Source organism: Pinus tabuliformis, chromosome 1_1 (genome assembly GCF_031772625.1).
Source record: "Pinus tabuliformis cultivar Carrire ecotype Pingquan chromosome 1_1, CPIR1, whole genome shotgun sequence".
Lineage (NCBI taxonomy): Eukaryota > Viridiplantae > Streptophyta > Pinopsida > Pinales > Pinaceae > Pinus > Pinus tabuliformis.
The window spans coordinates 714,722,679-714,728,598 of NC_142297.1; positions in this window are offsets into that span (position 1 = coordinate 714,722,679).

Genomic DNA, 5,920 nt, shown 5'->3' on the forward strand with positions numbered 1-5,920 from the left:
TTGCTGTTGCTGTTTTTGGTTTCCGGTCGTGCGAATGACTGAGTGGGTTAGGATTCATGCTGTATGGACATCCCCCTGTTTTAAGAATTGTTTCCGTTCTTTGTTCCAGGTTTTCCTGAAGCGTCTTCCTTCTCATGCGCTTCTTTCTCTGCTTTACCAAGTCTGAGCTTCAGGATCTTTTCTGAACACGCTGCTTTTGTGCGCCTTTGACTCTGAGTCCTGGATAGTCTAATTTCATCAGTGCCGGTTGTATGATAGTCTGGAATCCGCGGTCCTGCTGCATGTGGCATTCGTTTGCGGAGGCATCTTCTCTCTGCTGTTTGATTGGCGCTTTCCCCTCTCTCAGATGTTTCCTGCATATAGATTTATATCAGTTGCGTGTCTTGCAGTCTACGCAAAAAAGAAGGGAAATGAAAATATTGACATGAAAGCATTAAACTCTAATGAACGCGTAATCCTGACATGCATCATGACTTGACTCTTCGATAAATGCGATGCAATCATTCCTTGATACTCAAGCATGAGGTCATTAAATTCCTTCAAGGCGCGCACTTAATCCTGGGCTTGTCGTGTGATAAGTATTTTCAGATCACAGATCGCAAATCGCTGCCATCGCAGATCGTAAATCGCTGCCATCGCAGATTGCAAATCGCTGCCATCGCAGATCACAAATTTTGTTTAATGGTTATGCCGTATAGCGCGATGCTTGCGATTTGCGATTTCGCATATCGACGGTCGGCGGTTTTCGAAGGTCTTATTTTAAAGGGGCGCGTGTGATGTATGCGACGCGATGAACTTCACATCGCTCATTCGCGGTCTTGCTTTTCGCGCTCGAGTAATTCTTTGGCCTTTCTTTGCGATGCGATTTAAGCCTTGGGGAGAGAAATATAAAAACTTTAGAAAAATACTTTTTGGGATTTTTTTTGTTCAGGGTCCCCTCTTTGCTTGACGTTATTGCTAATGTCAAGGGAAGAAGGGGGGTTGTTGGTGACCACAACACCTTGCCATCCAAAGAAGTTTATTACAAATTTTGATTTGGATAAGCCCACTATTGTGGAAGACCATATTAACAATTTTTTCTTATCATTGAGATTGATGGATGTTCAGTACACAAATGTGGCTTGTAGAATATTTCCTTGTATGTTATAAAATAAAGCTGCAACCTGGTACCATAATATTTCGATAGGTTCTATTACCAATTGGGAAGATTTTAAGAAGGCTTTCTTGGAGAAATTTCTTCAAGAGAAAATGCCAGTGATGTTGTTAAAAGAATTAAGTGTTTTAAAGATGGGTAACAAAAGGAAAAAGACTTCAACCAACATTTTAGTACAATTTTGAATAAGTTCCTTGCTGATGTACCACCTCACGAATCAATAAAAAAGTATTATTATATTTCTGCCCTGCCTTCTAATATTGCAGTATTTGTTAAAAGGGCTCAAAAAAATACATTGGAAAAAAACTTTGCTGAAGCCATGGCAGTAGAAAAGGATATGATCTCTATCGGAGTACAAAACACTCAAGATGATTCTTAGGCTAGTGGTAAGAAGCCTCAAACATTAGCAAATAAGCCCGCTGAAAATAAGGCTATTGATTTCGAGAGTGTAGTTAAATCCCTAAAGAAATTAGCAAATGAGGTATCCAATTTGAAAAGGAGCACTAGTTAAAGTTCTTCAAGCAACAAATCTTTTAAGCCATTCTTTTAGCAAAACAACAATTTACCAACGAAGTCCATTCAAAGTTCGAATTCCAATCTCAGTGTTGAAGAACTGGGAATGGACAACTTTTGCATGTTTCATCAAGCAAGCCATTCTGAGAAGACTTGCCCTTAATGGATAAATGGAACAACTTTGATGATTAATAAGCTGCTGGATGATCAATTGTTAGACAATCAACTTGAACATTGGAATGAAGAAGGAGAACCTACCACAACAAAAGATAATACTAATACTGGGTCACCCATGTTAATAGTGGAAGTGGTCAGAGCCAATGAGACTCAATCGGTCAGGGAGGTTTAAGTTGGATAATCTCAACCTACCAACCCCCTAAGTATTATAATCTAAGGAGTAAAGGGCCAATGGTTGAGCCTAGTCTTCAGGAGAATTTTAAGGCCATTTCGAGAATAATCCTCCCTCCAAAGACTAATAATAAGAACCCAACCTCTCATCCGACAAGTATCAGACTTCCATAAGTGCCTTGGGGAATACCAAAGGAAATTCTAAAGCACCCGAAGCATCCATTAAGTATTCTCAATCAACATATTCAACTCATTCAATTAAGGACAAGAGTGTGTAGGGTTTTATGGAGTACAATATTGTTGAAGGCTTGAGGAAATCACAAGCAAATATAACACTCTTTGAGATAGGCTAGATACTTGAGCAAAGAGATTTAATTATCCAAGCATTCTCGCCAACTACTTCAACAAGAAAAGATCATTCCACACTTTCCAAGGCTTCATCCATCACTCAACCCAAGGCTACATAGAATGACAAATATGTTGTAAATACATCTAATGTTGGAGTTAGCTCTTGATCTTAGACATGACCATTCTTGCTTACATTTGAAATTTTCAATTATAATGTTCATAATTTCTTGGTGGATTTTGGTGCCTCTTCTAACATAATTCCTTTGTCAATATGCAAGAAGATTAATGAAAATACATAATTAATTGATGCTAATATCATTCAACTAGATACATCTAATGTGCAAGTGGTTAGTGAACTAAAAAATGTACTCATCTACGTGTCATCTAATTTACGAGTACATCAATTCATTGACATTGTGGCGGTAGATATATTATAATCCTATGTCGTTTTATTGAGTAGAGATTGGTCCAACAAACTCCAAGTATACTTTGATTTAGACTGGTCTCACTTGTGGTTCCCTTACAAGGGAAAGAACAATCAGATAAGAGTCAATAACGAGCCACATATGAAATACACAGTCACATAATTGGAGGGTCAAAACAAACCGATTAGTATTGCTCAGGAAATATAGGGGAATTGTTTCCTTGAATCAAAAGTTGGTTGCTACCAAGCACATCCATCTCAATTCTTATCATATACATAATTAGAAATCCTTCCTTGCAATTTGACTGGTGGAAATGAAACTTGTATTATAGATGTAAATAATTTTAGCTTAGTAAATAACACTGTAAACACTGTTGTTTGGACACTTTATTATAATGGATCGAAAACACAAGATAGAGCTGGTGCAAGATGCATTCTGATGGACCCTAATAAGAACAAAACTGTCATATCCCGTCGTTTGAAATTCAAATGTACTAACAACTCAACTGAATATGAAGCACCGATCTTCAGTTTAAAGAAATCCTTCGACTTGTGGGTGGAATGCCTCAAGGTAATTGGTGATTCATATATAATTACCAGGAAAGTACGTAACACAATACATTGCCTTTCACCTCATATAAAAAACTACTAGCAATAGGTATGGCGCCTTATTTCATCTTTTAAAACATTCAATATTATATCAATGCCTAGGATTAATAATGTTTCAATCGACATTTTAGAAAATGCAGTAGTTCGGTTCACCCCTCTTAGGGATGATTTTTCGATTAAAATTGTTTATAAACTTGTGGTTCCAAACAAAATTACTAATTTTTGTGTTTTTAATGATGACCAATATATTTTTGACTTCCTCACCAACATGGACATGTTCAAGGACGTAGCCATTGGCGAAGAAGAACATGACAAATCTCTAAAGGAAAGTTAAGACGCGTGAAGGAAATCCTATGCCAAAAGGTGTCGTATCATCAGAAAAATCTACGATTTACAGATAGTTTTAGAGGTCTGCCCAACACCAAGACATAAAGTTTGATATTAATGCACGCGAAAATAACCCGAGGACTGAAGAAGAACCCAAGTTTGTAAATCTTGGTACTCGCTGTACTCCTGATGAACTTGGGTTTTTATTAAACTTTTCAAACAACACCAAGATGGTTTTTCCTGGACATATGGCAATCTAAAGACTTATGACACCAAAATTATTCAACATGTGATTTTGATCAAAGGTGTCAAAAATTTTCAACAAAAAATACGAAAGGTACATCCAACTCTGGAGCCTTTGATACAAAAAGAATTGAAAAAATGTTGGATGCAAGAATTATTTTTAAAGTCTGACATTCTACTTGGATTTATAATCTGGTCCATGTTAGGAAAAAGTACAGTGAAATTCGTTTATGTGTAGACTTTTGCAATTTGAATCATGTATCGGACGAAGACAATTATCTTGTCCCAACAATGGTGCAAATTCTTCAAAACATCTCTGGTTTGAAATGTTCTCATTACTTGATGGGTTTTCTAACTATAATCAAGTCTTAGTGCGTGAGCCCGATAGAGTCAAAACAATATTTAGGAACAAAATGGGGCACATTTGCATTCAGGAAGATACCTTTTGGGCTAATTAACACTGGGGCTACCTTCCAAAGAGCTATAGATATTGCATCCAAGGGGCTGATAAGACAATGCATGGTTATTTACTTGGGTGACGTAACTGTATTCCTTAAGAAACGATCTGATCATTTGTGTCATCCCAGACAAATCTTTGAACATTGTAGAAAGTATGGAATATCACTCAATTCCAAGAAATGCATTTTTGTTGTATTAGAAGGTAACCTCTTGAGACATATTATAGCTAAAAATGGAATAACTATGGACCCTCAGTGAGTTAAAGCAATCATACAAATTCCATTCCGAAATGGAAAGAAGGTGATGCAATCCTTCCTAGGAAAAATCAATTTTGTTCAGAAATTCCTCTCATATTTTGCCCAAATTGTGAAACCATTGCAAGACATGATAAAGAAAGATGCCACCTCTAAGTGGAATCAAAGAAAGAAGGACGCCTTTTGTTAAGATCAAAGAAGCTATTGCCAAGGTCCTTGCCCTATTCAAGCTAAATTTCGATAAAGACTTCAAGCTCTATACATTTGCATTAAATTCTTCACTCGTTTCTATTCATCTCAAAAAGTACAATGAAGGAAATGAACGAACTATTTGATTTATGAACATTGGGATGCAAGGATCCAAACTAAACTATCCTGACACGGATAAACAAGTTTTTGCTGTATGCAAAGATGTTAAGCACTTCAGGCCTTACATCCTAAAGAGTCACGTGAAAGTGATCGTTCTTGACATCTCGGTCATATCCCTATTCGTACAAAAGGATCTAGGGGAATGAAAAGCGAATTGGATGATGAATTTGCAAGAGTATGACGTAGAGTTCAAACAAGATTAGAGGAAATTCAGCCTAAAAGTGGCCTCCTAAGTAAAAATAATAAAATAAGAGTAATGCAATTTGGAGGGAAAGAAGAAAACTACTTTTTTAATTGTATTTTTCACTTATTTCCTTATAGGTTTACTCAAATTTCAAGTGTACACACTTGTTAGATGCAGAACTAAATTCTACATCCAACGAGTACCCATTATGCAAACTTTTGAGAAACCTACATTGATAAAAATTGAAGATACATGAAAAAAACGTGTTGACCATGTTTTTTTAATGTATCTTGAATTTTTATCAATGTGGTTCTTCTCAAAAGTATGCATAATGGGTATTCATTGGATGTGGCATTTAATTCCGCATCCAACGAGTGTCGACACTTGAAATTTGAGCAAACCTATAAAGAGATAAAAAAATACAATTAAAAAAGTAGTTTTTCTTCTTTTCCCTCCAAAATATTTACATGTACCTCTTTTTAAATTTAAAGGATTTTGATTGGTTTACATATTATGACATGAAATTCATGGGCATTTTAAGGCTAAAATTTCCTCTAATGACTCACACAGTACAAAATCACGGTTTGTGTAAGCTAGTTGCAAAAGTCACAAATTTGCAAGAAAAAGAAATGTTGGGTTGTGTTGTGCTATACAACAACCCCCCATTTCTTAAATTTTTTTTACAAAAA